This window comes from Delphinus delphis, chromosome 4 (assembly GCF_949987515.2).
Source record: "Delphinus delphis chromosome 4, mDelDel1.2, whole genome shotgun sequence".
Lineage (NCBI taxonomy): Eukaryota > Metazoa > Chordata > Mammalia > Artiodactyla > Delphinidae > Delphinus > Delphinus delphis.
The window spans coordinates 37528623-37553470 of record NC_082686.1 but is presented as its reverse complement, the minus strand read 5'-3'; positions in this window follow the sequence as shown (position 1 = coordinate 37553470).

Here is a 24848-nt window from a genome sequence, read left to right as displayed (position 1 = left end):
ACAATATTCTAAGACCAAACTAGGAAGAAAGAAAATCTGAACAGACCAATACTACTAAAGAATTTATTTCAGTAATCAAAAAAATTCTCAAGAAACAAAAGTCCAGGACTGGATAGCTTCATAGGGGAATTCTACCAAACAGTAAAATAAGAATTAATGCGTGTTCTACTCAAACTATTCCAATAAATGGAAGAAGAGGAAACAGTTTAAAACTCATTATAAAAGTCCTGCATTGGGCTTCCCTGGTGGCGCAGTGGTTGAGAGTCCGCCTGCCAATGTAGGGGACACGGGTTTGTGCCCCGGTCCGGGAAGATCCCACATGCCGTGGAGTGGCTAGGCCCGTGAGCCATGGCTGCTGAGCCTGCACGTCCGGAGCCTGTGCTCCACAATGGGAGAGGCCACAACAGTGAGAGGCCTGCGTACTGCAAAAAAAAAAAAAAAAAAAAAAAGTCCTGCATTACCTTGATACCATAAACAGACAGAGACACTATTAAAAAAAAAAAAAGAAAAATAGAAAAGTACAGGCCAATATCCCTGATGAATTTAGAGGCAAAAGTCTCAACAAAATATTAGCAAACCAAATTCAACAGTAAATTAAAAGGATTACACAGCTTGATCAAGAGGGATTTAGTCCAGGGATACAAGGATGGTTCAATATCCACAAATAAATCAAAATGATATACCACATTAATAAAAGGAAGGGTAAAAATCACATGATCATTCCAATAGATACAAAAAAAGCATTTGACAAAATTCAACATCCATTAGTGATCAAAAATTCTCAATAAGATGTGTATGGGAGGACATACATCAACACAATAAAGGCTATTTACGACAAACCCCCAGCTAACATCATACTCAACAATGAAAGCTGAAAGCTTTTCCTCCAGTATCAGGAACAAGACAAGCATGCCCACTCTCACAACCTTTATTTAACACAGCAGCAGCAATCAAACAAGAAAAGGAAACAAAATATATCCAAATTGGAAAGGAAGAAGTAAAACTGTCACTGTTTGCAGATGACATGTACTATACATAGAAAATCCTAAAGACTTCACTAAAGAACTATTAGAACTAGTAAATGAATTTTGTAAAGTTGCAGGATACAAAATTATTACACAGAAATATGTTGCATTTCTACACATTAATTATGAACTATTAGAAAGAGGAATCATGAAAACAATCCCACTTATGATCACATCAAAAAGAATGAAATACCTGGGAATAAATTTATCAAGGATGTGAAAGACCTGTACACTGAAAACTATAAGACATTGATGAAAGAATTTGAAGACAACATAAATAAATGGAAAGATATACCATGCTCATGAATCAGAAGAATTAATATTGTGAAAATGACTATATGACCCAAAGTGATCTACAGATTCAATACAATCCCTATCAAAATATCCATGGCATTTTTCACATAACTAAACAAATAATCCTAAAATTTTGTAGAACTGCAAAAGACCCCAAATTGCCAAAGCAATCTTGAGAAAGAAGACCCAGCTGAGGTTATCATGTTCCCTGATTTTAGACTATACTACAAAGCTATAGTAATCAAAACAGTATGACTGGCAAAAAAAAACAGATACATAGATCAATGAACAAAATTGATAGCCCAGAAATAATCCCCCCCACACATGGTCAATTAATTTACTACAAAGGAAGCATATATACAATGAAGAAAAGACAGTCTCTTCAATAAGTGGTATTGGCAAACTGGACAGCTACATGTAAAAGAATGAAACTAAGCCATTTTCTTATATTATATACAAAAATAAAGTCAAATGGATTAAAAACTTAAATATAAACCCTGCAACCATAAAACTAAATGAAAACATAGGGAGTATGCTTTTTTAAATTGGTCTTAGCAATATTTTTTTGGATTATGTCTCCTCAGGCAAGGGCAACAGAAGCAAAAAATAAACAAATGTGACTATGTCAAAACAAAAAGCTTTTGTACAGCAAAGGAAACCTCAAAAATAGAAAAAAGCCATCTACTGAATGAGAGAAGATATTTGCAAATATCATACCTATATGTATGATAAGGGTTTAATATTCAAAATATGTCAATATAAAAAACATACATAAATATCAAACAAATAAACAATCTGATTAAAAAATGAGCAGAGGACCTGAATAGGCATTTTTACAAAGAAGCCATACAGATGGCCAATAGGCACAAGAACAGATGCTCAACAATACTAATCATCAGGAAAATGCAAATCAAAACCACAATGAGATATCACTTCATACCTGTCGGAATGGCTATGATCAAAAAGACAAGAAATAACAAGTGTTGGCAAGGATGTGGAGGAAAAGGAACCCTAGTGCACTGTTGGTGGGAATGTTAATTGATACAGCCACTACAGAAAACAGTAGATGTTTCCCTCAAAAAATTAAAGATCCAGCAAATCTTGGGTGTCTCCCTGAAGGAAATGAAAACACTAAGTCAAAAAGATATATGCACCCCTGTGTTCATTATAGCATTATTTACAAAGGACAAGATATGGAAACAACTTAAGTGTTCACTGACACATGAATAGATAAAAAAGTTGTGGGATATATATATATATATATAACTCATTATATATAATTAATATGTATTATATAGATATAATGAATTATTACTCGGCCATAGAAAATAATGAAACCTTGCCATTTGCAGCAACATGGATGGACCTGGAGGGTACTATGCTAAGTGAAATAAGTCACAGAGAAGAAAAATACTGTATTATTATTTTTTTTTACGTATATGTGGAACCTAAAAAACAAACAAATGAACAAATATAACAAAGCAGAAACAGACTCACAGATTCAGAGAACAAACCAGTGATTTCCAGAGGGAAGGGGGTAGGGAATGGGTGAAATAGGTGAAGGAGATTCGTACAATATATTAATTATAAAATAAATGAGTCACAGGGGTATAATGTACAGCCCAGAATATTGTCAATAATATTATAATAACTTTGTATGGTGTGTCAACTATACTTCAATACAAAAATAAATACTTTTTAGTAAACAACATTATATTCTCATTATTAGACTTGAACATTTCTATGACATATGCCTGGCCAGTTTTAGTTGCCAATGGCTGACTAAGCAGTTACTAAAAATTCTCAAAAGAAATTTAACTATGCTTGTAAGGAATGTTTTCTTTCATTTCTAGTTGTTGCTATCTATTTTCTTGGTAAAGGGATCCATTTATATTTGTCAATGAGATTCTAGTGATGTGTGTACCTTATAAATATTATAATATGCCTTATAAATATTATAATATGCCTTAGGGAGCTAAGACGTCTATCCTGCTTATTTGCCACTTAATACACTGTGACCGTATAGAGTAGGAGGCCTCTTCTCCCCTTTCCTCAACCTACTTAGGAATCCAAAACATGAATCAGGAAGCACATATACTGGCAGAAAACAAAAAAGTATATTGGAGAGTATGTTAAAGACTAGAGTGAGTAGTTTAATGTCTTGTTCCATCAGTGTGGGCCAAGTAGACAGCTGAAGGGTATCATCAATTATTTTAGCTAATCTTATTTCTTCAAACTGAAAAAACAAAATGGTTTTAAAAGCAAGCTGTATTTTTAGAAAATTTTCAACAGATAAATTATTTAGTCATTGGTTCATTTATCCAGGAAAACCTATACATGGCATTATATTTCATTTGACCTTGAAATATGTTTATCTGACAGACAAACGAGCTAAGTCAGTATCTTATGTTAAACTGGATTTTCTCCAGGAGCAAAAAATAAATAAGGTTGAAAATACTTGGTGAGGAATGGTTTCTTTTATAATACCTGTATATTTGGTTTCCTTTCCCAAAACAAAACAAAACAAAAAACAACCAACACTTCCTTGGGAGGTGACTGTACAGGTAGGTACATTTATGAGTGTTAAGCAACTCTAAAACAAATGTCCAAGTCAGCATTAAGAGGGAACTTGAAATGGGAATACTTTCTACATTTTGGTAAATGAACATTCATTATCTATGATGCAAAAAGTCCATCATAATTACTTTACTGGTCATGTAAAATGAGCATGATTCCTCTTATTAAGGGAAATGATAGTAAAATCTACTTTGTATGACAATTTTTATTAATTTATACTTAGCTTATATTTCCACATTAAAAAAGCAGTTTTTTCCATTTGTTTGTTTACCACATTTCTATAAATTATAAGATGAATTTATAGACATATAATAAATATAGAAAGCTCCAAAAAATAATGTTTGCTATGAAAGAGATGGTGACAAGGACTTTAAAATTCTCTGCGATCCCTTCAACTAGTTATAAAATAGTTTATCCCTGAGGTTATTTTTGAACCTTCCATGACTTATAAAATAACTAAATGTGCAACCAACTTTTTAGAGGTCACAGGGAATTGAAAAGGGGTAGATGGGTAAGATGGTTAAATGTCTTTTTTTTTTAGGTATGAGTTTTTCTATAAAGCCTTAGAGAAACCTTTGGCCCAGAAAGTAGCTGAGTAGGGATTAAGTTCTTGCAGGGAAAAAAAAGTTTGTTCCCTGAAGGTATTACAAGGATCCCAGCTGTTGGGGTACATACTCCCTGGTGATGATCGGCACTGAAATGTTAAAGCTCAAAATCCCAAACCACTAAATTGCCTGCCTTAATCAGGCAAGCTTTTCTGCTAACATTGTTCTGCATCAGCCAAGAGCTGCCTATCTGAGTTTCCTTTATTCTTTTGGCTAGATAGATACCTCCCCCTGCCCTTCACATTTACAGTTTTTTTTTTTCCCCAAAGAGAGTCATCTTTTTTTTTTTCTTCTATACTTATTTATAAAACTTTTACTTATAAAACATTTACTTATAAAACTCTTACACGTTAACTATATAGAGAATGAGGAAAAGAAATATGACCACTGAATTGATCAAACAAGAGTATAATTTCACTTTATGTATCTGGATTTGTCAGAGAAGATGCATTTAGATACATAATAATTTAATAGTTTTCATAATAATAGTTTATACAAAATAAAATATAGTAATTTCATATATACACATATATACATATATATGATATAGATGTCTATATCTGTATCTATAGGTATATAAATACATATATATAGAAAGAATTCATAGAATCATAGGCAGGGCTTGAAAGCTATTTGCAGGGGATATATATTTTTATTAGACTTGATTCTTCAGTAGGCAAATGTATTTTATACTCTTAAAATTTTTGGTCATTACAGGCAGTCTGACTCATTACTCAAGAAAAAAAAAAAAAAAGGCTTCTTTGCTGATTCACCCAATGATGGCTTAAGAATTTTTCTTCAGTTCTATAACAGCCAAGTAAATCATTATAAACACTTCACAACTGTTATTAATTATCTAAAACAGAAAGTTGGCATGAAAAAATCAGCTCCACTCTTTCTCTTTACTGTCCTATAAACCAGTGCACTTTAATGTGCACAACCTGGAGAGCTTGTTAAAATGAATATTATAATTCAGGGGGTACTGGGTAGGCCCTAAGATTCTCTTGTCCTAAACAAACTCCTAGGTGCTGCTGCTGCTGTGTGGATCATACTTTGAGGAATAAGGTTGTAAGTTGTGTTTCAAATAATTCTTTCCTGTCCCTGTATATAACCCTGTGTGGATCTCACTGTTCTTCTGGTTAGTTGTAGGTTTTAAGAAGTCTACTAGGCAAGTTCAAAGCAATCTCTCATCTGATTAAGCTGCTCTTCTCCCACAGCACAGTTCTGATTCAGCTTAGACGACTGGAAGTGAGATTGCTGGGTGTCAGACCTTAGTGTCAGCTCCTTTATTCAGGTTCTCCAGACTCAGAGATAATGTGTGAGGTAGCAGCAGCAGAAGAATGCCTTCAAGATTATAGGGGGAGGAAAATAAACAGGAAAAAAAAGCTTACTTGCGATGACAGATTGAAATCATAATGGAGTAATCCTAGTTCAAGCAAACAAAATGGAGTTGGGCGGCTATTGAGGATCTGGTTCCAGACATGTTTCTGCACCACTGAGAATTTGAACTTTCTTAACTATACCAAATCACAACCTTCCAAGGACACCACCAGCCATTTTTGTTTATTTTTCTAGAACAACATCTAGGTCTCAAGGTTCCCCCCTTGCAACTATGTAACCATTTCTGGCCCCAACCAATACTTGCTTAACAAGCACCCTTACTTCTTGACAGCTCCAATCATAATTCTTGACAAACACCTTATGGAACTAACTGTGGCCTTGTGGTTTTTGTCATTATAAGCCTCCTCCATTTTGTAGTCCAAAGGAACACAACTCAAGTGCTTCTCATATCTGTACTTTTCAGGCTGCTGTCCTAAGAAATCCCAAATAAATGCCTCTTTATCTCAATTGGGTCTTCATTTCTGAAAATTTTGGTTAATGCTTGATTAATACCGGTATAATATGACACTGGTGCCCATTTGTGTGTCAGCTATCCAAATATTTATTCTATTGTGGGTTTTTCAAAAAATTCATTTTTGACTAGAGTAAGTCCATATTGTTAAACTCTTGTGTAGTTTTTATCCCTGGAATCATGGCAAATTTGTTTATGAAACCACAGAGGAAATTCAGGGTACCTCATATGAAAGGTGGACTGATACCCACAGCACAGTTCATCTAAACTGCACACTTCTGCAATGGACTTCTCTTGATGGACAATTATGGGAGATATGACTGTCTCAGGCTCTTTGCCCATTCTGAAATATCCAACCTCGACATATACTTCTACCACTTATTAACATTTGACAAACTTGCTTCTTCCTTCCAGGATCTGCATCATCTGGCCAGACTATTAGCAACTACATAAACTGCTGTAGTTCATGAACTTTAAGAGTTTTGATTTCTCAATGTCATTTAGTATGGATCAGCAATGGGACCATCAAACTGTTTGGATCCTTATCCAAAATTAGCAAATTGACTCATAAGCTCTAGATGTCAATGAATTCCAGATGTGACAAAATTATGTCTCACTCATCGCTGTTGAGCATCTTCCCAATCCTATTTCTACAGATTTGCCACATATGTTTTAATGATGAAAACTGGCAAAAATCCTTAAATTCTTTATGTGTGTAACATTTTAATTTCTTGCTCTTATTATAAATTTTACCATAATCTCCCACTCCACCCAAGGCCCTGTTGAATATATTCCATATATTTGCCATTCTATTTTCAACCACTGAGGAAAAACTTCTTCACTTAGGAACGTCTTCAGTCAAGGATGACACTATTTCTAAAAGAGATGCATAGTGAGACATGTTTCATTGGAACTTTGGGGATTGGCCTATTTCCTGTCTTTCAATTAGTCTACGATATCCTCACGGCAATTAGCAAGAGTACAGTCTTTTCTGACCAATGCCCTAACTTTTACATAGGAGATACGGATACAGTCAAGCTGTAATTCAGCCAGTACTGTAATTCTGCAAACTGCAAGGTCAATATCTGGGTTTGGTCTTCAGTGATTTCTGTTCTCAGCAATGCCTTAGTCTTCAAAAGGTCACAACAAATCCCTGAATGTTATCTCTCTCATTAGGAGATAATTTAGGAATTTGATTTGTCCTTTATTTAATTTCATTTATCAAATGCTGTATGAAGTAATTTTAGCTTCTCCATAGTAGAGGGAATCTCGGCCCCCCAGTTTCATCCTAACTCACAGATAGTTGTTTGCTTTTCCAGCACCCATTCCCCTGTACTTCCTTTCCTAGTGCACCAACAATTTAATTTCCCATTATGTCCTTGCTTTACACAGAAGCTGACTCCATTTCAGTTCTAGGGAATCTCCTGGTTTTCCTTATGCAATCAGTACATTTCATCCCCCTAGCAACAAGCATGGGTTGATATGTAAACTAGTTTGTCCATATAGGTTGAATACAAAGATCAGTTTTGGAATACTGGGAAAGTGATATACTCATACAAAGGTTAGAAATGCCTGGTCTTTTTTTTGTGCAATAGGAGAAGTCAGAGTAAGAAAAAGGCATATATAAGATAGGACCAAGAGGGAAAAGGCTCAGATAAGTGGTATCTGGAGCCCAATCAGAAAATGCACGAAGACTGTTCTGCCACTTTTGGTCTTTACAGTTACACCCCACACTTCCCAACCCCGAACCCTAAAAAAGACAACTTATTAAGCCAACTGGAATTGGTATTTCTATTGCATAAGAGAATAAAGATTTCTACTGCTACATCCTCAGTGAGTACACGGTTCTAAGTGACCATAAGCAATAACTTCATATGCTAGTTTATCACTGAATATTATGGACAGCTAGAAACTTATCCTATAATATGAATAGAGATTTTATTTTCTTTCATTCCAACTTTGCCTAATGAACAATTCTAAATGCTACATGTTTCCCTAATTTTTTAAACTCATTTACTATATTTGTCAGGACGTTAGTGTCACAAACATAAAAAGCATAGTTAAAACTGTTTTAAGCAAAAGAGGAAATTATAATCACATTTTATGAAAATCCATAATAATAGAACTGATTCTAGGCATAAATAGGTGTCAAGAGTTCAAATGATGTCATTAGGATTTTCTCTGTCTCTCTCTTTCACCTCTACCATCTCTCAGTTTTCCACCTTTCTTCATTTGATTTTCTCTTAACTAGGCTTTATGTTTGAGTCAATTAAATGGTGACTGGTCCCTCTGTGTTTATAATCAGTTACTCTAGCCAGGAAGTTGAACTATCTGGATTGAATGGGTTTTGGACATGTGCACAAATGGAGCAATAGACTGGGGAAAAGTCCCACCAAAACCACATATATAAAATTTGGGAAGAAATAGTTTACCAAAGGAAAATCTGTGTGGTGATATCTTAAATTTAAATTCTGATTGTGTTGCAAACTTTCTGTGTGTATATTGTTTTGATTATATTTTAGAAGAAAAAGAACGGATAGCTATTATAACTTTCTCCTACTCTTTGTGTCTGTTTCTCCAGAGAGAATTTTCCTGTAGAGTAATTCTGTAAGAAACAGTGTATACAGAGGTAGGCTTAGGAACTGACAGAATGCATTTTAAGATGAGTTCACTGGCAGCCAACTATGCACATTCCCACACCCTCCACTCCAGGGAGTTGGGATCACTATAACTCCTTGGGAAAGAGAAGTTAGAGTGGGAGCTTATGTCTAGGTGATGTCACTCAGAAACGTGGTGGGGAGTTTATGGGTCTGAGAATTCCAAAGGGAAGCAGTGACTTGAGGGCTTTATGGCTCTGGAGTTAATCTTACTATAGCTAGCAAGTGTTGGACATAGTTTCATGGGTTATGCAAAGCAGACAGGCTCTAAATGGCTAAAAATATGCTTATTTGGGCTATGTTTAAAATAATTTTGTGTGTAAAACTTTGCATTTGTCACCACCAGGCTTTTGAGCTAACAAGCATTAGCATGCTGTGAAGAAGTAAACAACCTAGGAGCCAACACACAGAGGACATCTTTGGCTCATTTATATAACACCCACCAAATGAGGAGAGTGTTTTTATGGATTGTGAAAATCAAGGTGGAATTTTTGGATCCCACCAGATGTTTCATTAAATTCACTTGGAGACAATTCTTTTTTCAGCCCCTCTACCATATTCTGGGTAGTTACTTCTTCTTACTGATTTCTTTCTTTTTAAAAATTCCCTCCAATCACTTCTCTGTTATAGGTGTATGCCTTTTTATATTTCTTTTTCTGTTTTTGTTGTTGTTGTTGTTTTAACCTGGGCATTGGGGAGAGGAAAAAGACAAACATAAAATCACAATCAGCTAATCTACTAACTTGAACAGAAACAAAATATTTTCACTAAATTTTTATTTCATGCCTACCATGTGCACAGCAGTAATCAAAATCCATAAAAGCTCTTGATCTCATGGACATGCCATTCTAGTGGATTCCAAATGTTTAGCCTGAATTTCAATACAGGAATCAGAATATCTCTACTTACTGAATAAACTGAGGGTTTTTTTTTACATACCTTCTAGTGTATCTCAAGTAAATAAAGAATTTATCAATTAGATTAAATATATATTTAATACAGTTTATTTAATTTTTTACAAGAATATTTGTGGTGTTGTCAGAATTTAATTCTTTAGATTAATAACTCATTCTTGAGCCACATTTCCATTAAGATCCTTTATTCTTGAAGTTATTTTTTATCTTATTTACTAAAGCCTAGAGTATATTTAAAAGTACTCCTTTAGTCAAATATTATATATCCTAGGATGACATACACACTTTTTCTCAAGGTTCCTATAACATCCACAGCATAGTGAAGCATTTCTTTATCGATGATTGTTAAATGAGGGATCAAATTTCATTTTACTGTTTTCTTGAGTTGTCAGCAAAGCAAGCATTTATCAGTTATGATTATTTTTGTATAAATAAAGTATATTTATGGATAATTTAATCCTTATTACTACTCTGTCTTTTCTATGTAAACTATAAACATTTTTAGAATTCAAATTTAGTAGTTACTCTCTGTAACTTCTTTCTGACTGGATCATCTGTATACTGGGATATTTTTATTTCTAACAAAACTATGGCTCAATTTGTCTTAATCAATAAAAACCAGTTCATTATTTCACGTAATCAGGAAGTGAAGAGACAAGATGGACCGTATACACAGTAGGATCAGGAATCTGGGGCCATTTTCTGCCATTCTCTAGGCTACGTCTTCCTCTTTGCTTGTAAGCTTTCTCTTCAGGGTTGCTTCCTTCATGGTCTGATTATAGCAATATTTAGGGCAACAGATTTCCTCACTTATATACTGGGTATGTGTGTTTCTCCTTCAAACACAGGTTAAAAGCCATTCTCTTCAGTCTTATCAGGTCAACTCAGATCATATGCCCATCTTTGACCAATAACAAATGCCAGGGGAATTATTGGCCCTGGATGGGTTAGAGAATTATTTTCTGCCTAAATGAATGATATCACCATAATTGGTTTAGAAAAGTAGGACCACCGTCTCTGGAACTAGAGATAAGCTGTGTAATTGGGAGGGAAGAAGGGTAGAAAATCAATAATAGAGATGAGATTGTTTGGATAATATTGTGTTAGTTTATATTGCTGTGTAACAAATTAGCACAGATTTACTGGCTTAAAGCAATAGCCATTTATTATATCATAGTTTCTGAAGATCAGAAGTCTGGGCAGGCATGACTGGGTTCTCTGCTCAGTTCTCAAAGTGTTGACATCAAAGTATTGGCAGGCTGTGTTCTCCTCTGGAGCACAGAATCCTCTTACAAGCATTCAGGTTGGCAGAATTTACTTCCTTGTGGTTGGAGGACTATAGATTCTTATTTTCCTGTTATCAGCTGGGGACTGCTCTCAGCTCCTAGTGGTTACCCACATTTCTTGCCATGTGGTCTTCTCCAACTTAAAAGACTATAATGGAGAATCTCCCTCATGCTGAATTCCTCTCAGGTGTTGCTCTATTTCTTCTGGAACATCACAGTCACTTTTAAGGGCTCATCTGTTGAGGAGAGGCCCACTGAATAATTTCCTTCTCTTAAGGTCAACTGTATCCTATACCATAACATAATCACATGGGTTGTTTCCCATTATATTAATAAATACTGCTCATAGTCAAGAGAAAGAAATTACACAGGGCATGTACAACAGAGGGTGGGAATCTTGAGGGCCATCTTTCAATTCTGCTTACCTCAAATATCTATTAGAAAACAGATAGATGTTCATGACTAAAGGAGATAAAATAAGATAAGAAATAGAATTATTTGCTTATTTCAGAAATGTGTGACTGGTTTTACTATTGTTTCCCAAAAGGAAATTTGGTTAAAAACATGGAGAAAGGGAGGTTATAGGTAAAATTGTAGGTTTAATTTGAAATTTAATGCTTGAGAGATGTTTTCAAGGACTTCAGAAACATCACTGCTTGGAAAAAGAAAAAAAAAAATAGGAACAATTGGCTGCCTGTACCTACTTTTAGAGTCTGGCTAACTTGTACATTCCATGCTTTCTATCTCATTCCTAAACCAATGATGTGGGAAGGCTCTAGCAAATGCCTTAACAAACTTAAAATTATGTATTGGATAAGAATGTACAAGTCCTTGAGGAGACTCACTTCATGTAGAAATCCCAGTGGGCACTGTATTCCTCATTTCTTTCAGATACACCCATTGCCATCTGCCTTGATGTAAACTGGTTTAAGTTGAACTCTTATACTCATGGATTACAAGTTTCTAATAATAGAAGCTGCATGTATTTGTTTACTTTGTTTTCAACCCACTTACAAAAGTTGTTAATATCCCAGTTTTCAATCTATCTTTAGATTTAAAGCCATATATTATTCGTTTTGGAATAATAGACCTTTACTTTTAGTATATACAGATTCTGAGTCTTCATTTCAACTTTACCTACTGAGTCACTTTTGAATTTTGTTTTTTGTTTTGAGTCCCAGGTATGTCATACAATTTCAAGTACGTGATCTTCAAATGAAAGCAGAAATAAAATTCCCTTGTGACCTTATGACAAATTGCTTGTTTTCTTTCACAGTATACTTTTGTTACCAAACCAGGCTCGTTTGTCCCCATGCACATCAAGCCAAACCCCAAGACAGTGAGGTTTGTTGACGAGAAAGAGTTTATTTATAAAGGAGCCAAGCGAGAAGACTGGAGAACGTCTCAGATCAACCTCCCTGAAGGCAAGGTGCTTGAGATATTTATGGGATAAAGAAGCCAAGTGGTCTTAGGTGTGGAGAAAGGGGATTGGAGGTAGGGAAAAGTGAGGGACTCAACTTCCTGCACAGGTGTATCTGGGTTACATGCTTCTTCATGAGATACATGTTCAGAAATGGGGGTGCTGATCTGAAGATGGAGTTTTTGGCCCTCTGATGTCAAAAGGTAAACTACACAGGCCCAGTTTTGGGGTCATTGGTCCCAACCAGTCTTGGCTGGCTTGAACTGGGTAGGAACCCATCTCCAGGTTCCTGGAGAACAACTTAAGCTCCACCCCCCACCGTTATTATAGTGACCCATACATCAGGTGTTATTTATAAGGGTGGTTAAGAAGCTTGGTGATATATTACCTAGAGTACATGAAGGTTGGAGGGTATGCAATTAAAGAAAGTAAAAAGCTACTAAAGTAGACTTAATTAGTAAAGGCAGGTTACAAGCAGAGGGGTTTTTAACAAGCTGTTCCCTTATCTACTGTTCCGTAAGACACACTCAAGAACTTCTATTAAGCCTCCAACTTCTGTTAACCCAAGGATTTCTGTTAAGGTGCCAACTTCTTTCAACTCTATGTGGAAAGGTTACACTTTCATATCTAGCTCTTCAAGATAATGGACTTCTCTATAAGTATCTTTTGGCTGCATCATGAATTCCTGAACAGAAGTCATTAACAATTGGAATATTTTATTTTGTCCAGAGAGTTTTAGTATTTATTAGATATTGTTTGTAGTGTAAACACAAAAAAGATTTTAATTCAATTTCACTCTAAAATGTTGGCTCTCTTAACTCTTAGGAATTATGGGATTTGATGGTTAGAAAGTTGCCAGTGATTTTGAGAGTGGAGTTTGAGTAATATATATATATTACTGATGGCAGAAATCAGAGAGCAAAGGTTAAGGATAGATGTTATTTTTGGAGTGACCTTTGACCAAGCAACTGGTTAATCTCTGATGATTTTAAACATTCATATTTATTGGAATAGGAAGAGATAAGGTCTTTATTATGTGTCAAAAGACATAAATAAATATAGGGTTATTTCCTGTAATCCATTTATTTGAAGGCCTTTGACATTCTAGTGGTATTACTCATTCATCCAACTGAAAATCAGGCAGGGAAGCACACTTACTTTCACTTGCAATATTTTTTAAGTGGACTTTACAATTTTCTTCTTCTGCTGCAGCTTTACAAAACACTGATTAGAAAGTGTACCAATAAGATTCTATTTACATTTATCTCCTTGAATGATTAAAATGTTTGATAGGTAATGTAATAGTTTGAGAGCCCATCTCTTGTACGGTTTTGTGAACTGTGGAGTCAAAAAAGATAGCTAGCTTGGTTAAGTTGGCATAGTCAACAATTTCCTTGTAAAGAACTTTTCCACCTGATTTTCTTTTATATTTTATCTAATTTATGTTTATTTGCCAGCTAGGCAGTCCACATAGCAAACTTGATCAGGAAGTAAAAGATATTGGCCAAACTGTTTCGAACTTTTATAGTATAGATAAGTTTGCCATTTTTGACTGAAGAAAAATGCACAGTCTAAAAGTTGTGAGTTAAGTTTTATTCAGGGATCCTACTGAGGACAGCCTCTCAGATAGTTCTAAGGAACTGCTCTGAAGAGGTAAGGGAGGAGCCAGGATACATAGGAGATTTTTGCTGGAAAAAACATGTAGTAGGACATCAAAAAGATTATGGCTGATCACAAAGAACAGACATCTCAAGTTAATGATTTTATTGCTTTTCTACGTATGGGAAGATGCAAGAATCTGGGTTCATTGACACAAATGAACTTATTTATGAAACAGAAACTGACTCACAAACATAGAAAACAAACTTTTGGTTACCAAAAGGGAAAGGGGGTGGGGGAGAGATAAATTAGGAGTTTGGGATTAGCAGATACAAACTACTATATATAAAATAGATGAACAAGATCCTACTGTATAGCACAGGGGACTATACTCAATATCATGTAATAAACCATAATGGAAAAGGATATATATATGTGTGTGTGTGTGTGTGTGTGTATATATAACTGAATCACTTTGCTGTACACCAGAAATTAACACAACATTGTAAGTCAACCATACTTCAATGAAAATAAAATAAAATTAAATCTAAAAATAGAATCCAGGTTCTTTGAAATTTTCCTTAGCTATTCATCTTAACTATCTAGGGCCAGTATCCAAAGCACAGAATATTGCCTGTTTTTCTCCATTCTGAACTCCCCTCAAGATGCACTGAAACATTTTCTTTAAACTTCAAAAAATGGAACAGATAACATTTTATTTTAGATGATTTATATTAGGTTATTTAAATACCCAAGTCTGGTTATAATCTTGATTTTTAAATCTTAATGTTATTATTGTCCTATTATGAAAGTTAGACAGTAAATTTCTTAAAGTAGGTAAGGGAAGAGATTTATAATCACTTAATAGATGCCTTCAAAATGTGGTTAAGAATCCTAATGAGTTAGATTGGGTTCCCTGGACCCGAGAAGAGAATTTTTGCTTGTGTGGTTTTAAAAGGAGAATGTGTAAAGCTAGGGCAGGAGAAAAAAAACAAAGGTGTGATTTCAGAAACTAGCTTCGGGGTGACGTCACAGGACAATCTGGGACATAAATTCCATCATAATCTACGTCCCATTTTAAGGCAAGGAGGCCTGTCTTTTGTACCCTATGTCAGTAACTGATAGATGAGGTATGGAGAACAAGAAACACACAGCCATCTAGCAAGGTGAGGTCTATTTCCATTCCATGGGCTACTGCTTTCTCCATACAAAGAAGATGAACAGACACCCTGTTAGTCAATGCTCATTGTGAGGGTTTTCTCTCACCACTGTTTCTCCGGGCTGTGGCTGAGTGTGGCTGTAGGTCAATCAGGCAGTCCATTTTCATTTTGCATTCACATGCCACACAGACACATCTCTGAACTAAACATGTATTTCTTTTTCCTCCTCTGTCAGCTAATCTTAGGGAACTCCAGAGGCCATTAATCTGAGCTTAGGGAGAGATATTTCATACAATAGGAGAAGGGATATAGCCTATTGTGCCTTCCAGATCTGTTTGGTTTCATCTCAGATTTTCCACTTTGGTTTTAGGACAGATTGCTGCTTGACTTTGGTGTATATAACAGTGTTCAGATCATTCAGGACAGCTCTGGCTCCATGGTTACTTGGTATCACATTGTAAAATGTTCCATACATATCAGAGCTCAGTATCATACTGTTTTTCTGGATAGTCTGTAGTTTTATGATAAAGATAGCATTACCATGCTTCAGAGCTTGAGTTCTGCACTGTGACTTTCCTACTGATGTTTGTCAGAGGCATCCTGTCTTTCCCTATTTACCAAGTCATATGGTGCAATCAGGTCTGTTTGTTTAACAGTCTGAAACTGCTTAGTACTCTTTATTTGTTTTGGGTGTCACTGAAAAGTGATAGCAATACACATCAAAATGAATATTCTGGAGTGGTAGTTTCAAGCACGAGATACACTGCCTCCAAAACCCAAAGGACTTTCTTAGTAGTAGAAGTTAAAAGGTATAATACAGGGTCCTTTACTTTTCTGGCATACTTCAAACCACTAGACCCCCAAAACCTTACTAATGTGGAAGACCCTAAAACCACGTCAGTTTATTTCCCATTCAACAGAGATGATTTTTCTTACCAAGGAACCCAGAAAACTTGCCACTTTTTGTTCACCAGGACTGATTTGTATTATTTCATCAATAAAGTATACCAAAGTGATCTGTTCTTCAGAATATCACAATGGTCCAAGTCCCTTCCAAATCTAATATAGCAGATAAAAAAATATTAATATACCACTGGGATATATCCTATCTCCATTCCAAGTATTAATTTGGAAATATAAATTTTGAAGCAAATATAAATGACTACTAGGTGAGGTCATGGGCCCAGTGTACTCAAAGTAAGATGAATCCAGGGCCAGGACTCCATTTCTTACTGGTATTAGTTTCCTGTTGCTGCTGTAACAAATTACCATGAGTTTAGTGGTTTAAAATACAAATTTATTGTATTACAGATTTAGAGATCAGAAGTCCATGAGTTTCACTAGGCTAAATCAAAGTATCAGTGGGGCTGGTTCCTACTGAAGGCCCTAGGGGAGAATCTGCATCCTTGTCTTTTTAGCTTCTAGTGGTTACCTTGGCTTGTGGCCCCTTCCTACATCTTCAGTGTGAATCACTCCAATCTCTTCTTCCATTTTCACGTCCCCTCCTCCTCTGACTAACTACTCCTGAGTAACTCTTATAAGGACAATTGTGATTACATTGGGCCCACCTGGATAATCCTCATTTCAAGATCCTTAAAGACATCTGAAGTTACAGATATAACAGGTAGCCTTAACAGGTTCTAAGCATTAGGATGTAGACATATTTTGGATGCCATTATTCACCCTACCATATTACCTAACACCTACCTACTTCCTACTCAAACAGGGATGCCATGATAGCATGATTGCTGGGTTTGAAGATCAATTTGGATCTTGTTTTCAAAACCCTTTGAAATGTCTGGATATTTGTCTTTATCTTATGCATGGTTATCTGAATAAATGATCATAGGTTTTCTTGCACACCTAGGTAATTGTTTCTCCCCTTGCTATGGTGTTGTAAAGTCCTTTCTCATGGATATTCAACTTTTCCTTTAGTCCATGAGTTCTGGGTTTGAGAACTAGCTTAGTACTGGAAACTGATTTTGGTAACTTTCCATTGTGGCTTACCTTAGTTTTCTGATGCTCCATCTTTTGATCTCTTTGACTACATATATTAAACAATATCTTCCTTGGCTGTCTGTCCGTCTAACTTGACTCTAAAAACATGATGTTTTGTGTCTTCTCCATAGACCCCAATGGGTCAGGCCCCCTGCCCTGCCATTTCAAACCAGATTACTAATTACCAAATTAGTAATTACCAAATTAGTATTTTCTATAAATGACAAATCAGCATCTTGCATTAAATGCCTAGGGTATATCTTGTGTAACCCCACATCAAGATTCAGAGTCCTACTCCTTTCCTATTTGTGTCCTGATTTTGTATAGGAGATTTGCTCAAAGTGCAAATTCTGCATTCTCTGAAGTTTTGGCACACTTAGAATTAAGTTCTATGCCTGATCTTTAGTCATGTATGACCTTCAGAGGCAAGAGACTGTCTTCTTGAGCACTGTCAAAGAAGACCTCTAACTCACACATGTTGCCTTAAATTGCTGATTAACATATTTGAACTACATTTTCTCTTTTAAAAACATCAATAGTGCTCAACATAAGCCACACAATGCCACAGTACTTATAGTTGTTATTTCCCCCAAACCTCTCAAATGCCTCAGATATCTCACCAGCAACTATTGGTTTTCCTTTCACCTGTATCACATCCCAGTTTATTGTAGTAAAAATTTAAGCAACCTCACTGTTACAACATGCCAGAGAATACCGATGCCTGCCTACCACAAGTAATGGAATTCTCTTTACCATCCAGGTGGTGAATAATCTGAGTAAAGAATCCAATTCTTAAAGGTAGTTGGCTTTCTAGCACTACCTGTTTTAAGTAAGGATTCTTAAAAGCAGAGTCCAGGATGGGAGATCATCCCCAAGTGAATAATTGGGGAAATGACCTCAGATAAATGGGAATGATGGAAGTGTAGAGTAGAAAAGCTAATTCAAATTCCTGTTTCAGCTAAAGAACCACCTGCAATCTGATCTCAGAAGGAAGTTCTGGAGCACGACTGCACCAAAGAATTAGTCTACCTTGAAATAAGAGAACAAGTTTTGCACTTTCTTGTCAGTCAGCCATTGTCCAAGTTGGATTGGGAAGGGGAAGGAGAGACATTTCCTCCAAGGGAAATGGTTCTAGTTTGGGTGAGGGCAATTCTCTGGAAAAGGTGGCAGTTGTGAGCCATTTTTGCTCAAGACTCATAACTGCTGGGGAACGGGTGCACTAGCTGGAAAAGAGGATCTGGGTGGGGCACCAACATTATTTTTTGCATAAAATGTCATATTCATGGATTAATCTTTATTTTGAATCTCCTAAATCTGCATAACTATAGCAACTGAGGTACTTTCCATGAACAAAAGATATCCTATGTAATCTTGTTTAGTTTCCCTTGTTCAGTTAGAATATCCACACTATAAATTACTCAGATGATTGTCAATCCTCACTTTCACGTTGGACTGTGAAATCCCATATGTGCTTTATTCATATTATATTGTGTGAAATGAAGATGTGGCTATTATCATTATTTGGATCATCCAGGCTAGATAACTTGGGCCCCAATTTGGCTTTTCTTTTTGTACTTGAATGAATCAATTTATCTGTTTAAATTGATAAAAGCCAGCTTTCAGCTCTAGTATATTGGTATGTACCTGATTGGGGTTGGTTTTTCTGCACAACATCAAACAGTTTAGAGGAAAAGCTAAAAATCGGGTGGGTCAGATGAAGAGTGTGGCATCCCGGTGACCACATAAGACCAGCCAAATGATTTCAGCCACTTTTCCAAGTTGTGATGATTATTGAAATTGTGTCTTCATTTAATCTCTGTGGTTTCTGTTCCCTTAAAGGTAGTTGATCTGATTTAACAGTATTTCCCTTATCCAGGGACATGTGATTGCTTTTTGCTTCTGGGGAATAGGAAAGGATGTCAGTTAGATGCTGAAATCATATTAAAGCTGAATTTCCTTTTCTTTAATTTTAAAATTTAATTTAGGATTACCTACTCTGCTTCAAAAATTTAAATTATGGGGAGTTGGATTATGATCCAAAATATCATTTTCAAAAAATTTTAATATATCATTATGTTAGACTGTAAAGAAAATAACATAATTCATAGAGGTGTTCCCACAGGGTGCTGGGTCACAATGTCTCCATGTTCCTGTTTAATAGATTAATGAATCTGAATTTATGTTTAGTGTTTGGGAAAAGCTATTATATGATTATATGCCCCTTATATTTCTACTTAGGAGACTAGAATTTTATTTAAGGAGAACTTCCCTTTAGCACTTTTGAAGCTTATTTTCTAGGTGATAATAGATTAATTTGTTCATTAAAAATTTGAAGCATTTATTTTATGAGACTTTTAATGAAAAAGTTTTTTGAACTCTAACCTCTTTCCTTCTGAATATTAGATGTAATATCACCTGATAAAGCCCTTTGTAATTTTCCAAAGACCTAAGAAAATGTTTTGCTTATTTTTTTCTAAATCAAACTCTGTCTGAAATTTCCAGAGAGAAAAATAAAAATATTTCTATATGGAAATATCTATATGACACCTTAGACTACTTTAGAAAAATAAAAGGTTTTGCCTCAGAGAAAAAAATGTTTTTTATATTTTGCCTAACTGTGCTTCAAAGACTTAGGTCTCATCAACTTTGCACAGCAACATCTATTATTATAGCAGTCTTTGAGAGAATAAATTTTTCTGTGGAAACTTACTATGCAAGTGTTATGGAATGAACTGTGTCCTCACCAAATTCATACATTGAAGCAGTAAACACCAATGTGACTGTATTTGGAGGTAAGTCTTTTAGGGAGGTAACTAAGTTTAAATGAGGTCATAAGGGTTGGGCTCTATTCAATAGAACTGGTAACCTTTTCAGGAGAGACACCAGTGGTCTCTCTCTTTCTGTGTACATAGGGGTAACATTATCTGAAGATACAGGAAGAAAACAATTTTCTATAAGCCAGGAAAAGAGTTCTTACCAGGAACCAAATTTGCCTACACCTTGATGTTGGACTTCAAGCCTCCAGAATTTTGAGAAAACAGATTTCTGTTGTTTAAGCCACCTTGCCTGTGGTATTTTGTTATGGCACCCTGAGTAGACTAATACAGCAAATAATTGATGACAGTACCCAAATATCTCAATGACTCACTCAGTATATATTAGATCATTTTCTTCTTCAGATGTGTTTTCTATTGGTAGAAAATATTCAATTCAGAGTAAAAATAGTGATTGACTTATGCTTGGGGGCATCATGCAGACACCAATAGTGACAGCTAATCTATTAATTTTGACATGTAAAATGTACTTCTATAACTATTGCTAAAATATTTTGTAGGTAGAACTAACTCCAAATGCATTGATTTCTCTTTTTTTCTCTCTCTAAAGATTTTTATATTTAAAATATGCAAATAATATTTACTGAATATTTTCTATATATCACAAATAGTCCATAGATTATAGGAACATTTACACCAATGATATTGGCAAATGTTACAAATTAGGTCCTTTCCTCTGGCACAGTGGGAACCAGTTATTAAACATTTATCAGCACATCACTAAATATATATTCAAAATTAAACCAGAATCTATGAGGGGGTACAAGAAAGCAAATGGCTCTTACTATTGAGATTTTAATCTAGAAAAGGATATGAAACTCATACACTTGACAAGGATATTACACAATTATTATGTGTTTATACGTTCATTCAGTCATTAATTTTTATGAAGTTTTATTATGAAATATATCACAGTACATATGGATTTATAAAACTATGGACAAATTTTAAAAATTATATATAAAGAACTGTATGAACACCACAGAATGTAAGAAAGAAAACTGTCATTACCTCAGAAATCTTCCATGTGCCCCGGAATTTCTTTTGTAAGTTTAACATTGAAAAGACCCTGAAGGACTTTAGGAAGTATTTGGGGATGTTAAAGACCAGTCTCTTGTTAGAGGCCCTCCCATCATATCATACTTCCTCCTACCAAACCTCTGTCTTAAATAATCACTTTTGCAGTATATTCTTTCATGATTTTTTTTTCTTTTAATTAATGTAATGTCTGGCCATTTTTCCTTGTTGTTGCTTGTAGCCGTGTTTCATTCATTTACACCAGCATGTAATAAGGATTTACTTCAGTTCATTGTTTTATTCTTTAAAAAAAAATTAAATATGATTCACATACCATAAAATCTACCTTTTTAAAGTATGCAATTATGTGTTTTTTAGTATATTCACAAAGATGTGCTATTATCACTACTATCAATTCTAGAACTTTTTCATCATCCCTCAAAAGAATCCCCTTATCCATTAGTAATCACAATCCATTGCCTTCCCAATATCACCCCTTGGCAATCACTAACCTACTCTCTGTCTCTATGGATTTGCTTATTTTGAACATTTACTATAAATGGAATCATGTGTTTATGTGCCTTTCTGAGTCTGGCTTCTTTCACTCAGCATAGTTTGTCAGAGTTTACTAATGTTGTAGCATGTATCAGTACTTCATTCCTTTTTACTGCCAAATAATATTTGATTGAATGAATATACCACTTTTACTTTCCAGTTATCATTTGATGGAAATTTGGATCATTTCATTTTTTTATCACTATGAATAATGTGGCTATGAAATTTGTGTATAATTTTTGTTGAGACATATATTTTCATTTTTCTCAGATATATATCTAGGTGTGGAATCGCTCAGTCATATGATGAAGCTACATTTAACTTTTGTAGGAACTGCTGAAGTTTTCTCTTTTTTCTTTTTCCATACTCACTTTTTTGTTTTGAAAATTTCCTTCTATTTCTGACATTAATTACATTTTTTTTCCAGTTGTACTGGGAAATGTCAAAGTTTTCCAAATCAACTGTATCATTTTCCATTCCCCCAATAATGTGTGATTGTTTCAATTTCTCCACATCCTTGCCAACATTGTTATACTGTGTCATTTTATAACAGCCATCTCTGGAGTGTAAAGTGGTAGCTCATTGTGGTTTTGATTTGCATTTACCTAATATTTAATGATGTTGAGCATCTTTTCATATGCTTATTGGCCATCTGTATACCTCTTTTGGAGGAATATCTATTCAAACACATTGTCCATTTTCAGTTGGCTTGTCTTTTCATTAAGTTGTAAGTGTTATTTGTATATTCTGGATACCAGTACTTTATCAAATATATGATTTGCAAATATATTCTCCCATTCTGTGGATGTTTTTCACTTTTTTGATAGCACTTTTTGAAGTACAAAAGCTTACAATTTTGATAAAGTGCAACTTTATTTTTTCTTTTTTTGTTTTTGCTTGTGGTGTCATCTAAGAAACCACTGCCTAATCCATGGTCATGAGGGTTTGCCTATGTTTTTTTCCAAGGGTTTTATAGTTTTAACCCTTATATTTAGAAATAAGATCAACTTTGTGTTAATGTTTGTATGGGGTAGGGGTTCATATTCATTTTTTTTAACTCTTCTGAAGTTTTTTTTGACATTTTTGAAGATGGATATCCAGTTGTCCCAGAACATTTATTGAAGAGACTATTGTTCCCACTAATTATCTGGGCACCTTTAATGAAAAATAATAGACCATAAGGGTAAGAGTTTTTATCTGAACTCTCAGTTCTATTCATTGATCTGTATGTCTATTCTCAAGCCAGTACTACATTGTCTAGATTACTATATTTCTGTGTAAATTTTGAAATCCTCTTTGTTCTTTTTTAAAAAAAAAATATGTTTTGGCTTTTGGGCCCCTTGCATTTCTACCTGAATTTTAGGATCAGCTTGTCAATTTCTGCCCCCCAAAAATGCAGTTGGGGTTTTAATATTAATTGTGTTGAATATGTAGATCAATATTAAAAATTTAAATCCAGGAACATAGAATAGCTTTCCATTGATTTAATTTTCTTTAATTTCTTTCATCAATATTTTATAATTTTCAGTTTATAAGTCTTGCACTTCTTTTGTCAAATTTAATCTTAAGTATTTTACTTCTTTTTGATGCTATTGTAAGTGGTATTGTTTCATAATTTTATTTTCAGATTGATCATTGCTAGTGTGTAGAAATACAGTTGATTTTTTACAATAATTTTGAAGCTTACAACATTGATGAACTTGTTTGTTAGATATAATTTCTTGCAGTTTCTTTAAAGATTTTCTTTATGCCAAGATCATGTCATCTACAAATAGTTATAGTATTACTTTTTTCCTTTCCATCTGGAAAACTTTTAATTTTTAATTCATTTTCTTGCTTACTTGTTATGGCTAGAACCTCCAGTGTTTAATAGATCTACTGTCAGTTGACATTGCTGTATTGTTCCTGATTTTAGGAGAAAACTGTTCAGTCTTTTAGCACAAAGCATGTCAGTGCTAGATTTTTTTGTATCTTCCCTTTAACAGGTTGAAGAAGGTTCACTGTACTTTTTGTTTGTTGAGATTTTATTTTTATTATGAAAGGGCATGGGATTTTGTCATTTTTTTCTGTGTCTATTGAGATGACAGTGGGTTTTGGGGGGCCATTTATTATATCTATATATTTTGCTACAATGGTTAGTTTTTGTTGAACTAACCTTGTACTCATGGAATAAATCTCACTTGATTATGGTTATGATACTTTTTATATATACCTGAATTCAGTTTGCTATCATTTTGTTTAGGATTTTCATGTCTATATTCAGTAGGGATACTGTTCTGTAGTTTTCTCTTGTGGAGTCTTTATCTGGATTTAGTAGCAGGATAATACTGGCCTCACTGAATGAATTGAGAAGCGTTTCTTCCCGTATTATTTTGTGGAAGAGTCTGTGAAGGTTTGATATCAATTCTCCTTTAAACATTTAGTAGAATTTGCCAGTATAGACATCTGGGTTTGGGCTTCCTTTGTGAAATTTTTGTTTATATTTTTAATTACAAGTTCAATTTTTTTTTTTTACTTTTTATAGATTTATTTAGATTTTCTATTTCTTTTTCAGTCACATTCTATAATTTCTGTCTTTGTAGAAATTTGTCCATTTCATATATCTACTTTGTTGCCATACCATTGTTCATAGGATAATCTTATATTATGTTTTATTTCTTTAAGTTCAGTAGTAATGTACTATCTTTCATATCTGACATTAGTAATCTTAAAACCCCTCTTGGAATATAAAGAGGAAGGTTAAGTTGGTGGAGTAGGACGACATGGAACTCACCTCCCCCCAGGAACACATCAAATATACACCTATATGTGGAAAAGTTCTCACTGAAAACTAATTGGAAACTGGCAGAAAGACTCCTGTTCAACCAAGGCTATAAGAAAGATCCATACGGAATTGAGTAGCAAGGGAAGAGAAGTAATCTGGTCAGTACTTGTGGCCAAGGGAGGGGACTCAGAGAACAAGGGGAATTATACAGGCAGAGATCATCCCTGGGTAGTGAGCAGTTCAAGCCACATATGGGGCGCCACTGCCCTGGGGTCTGACACAGGGAAGATG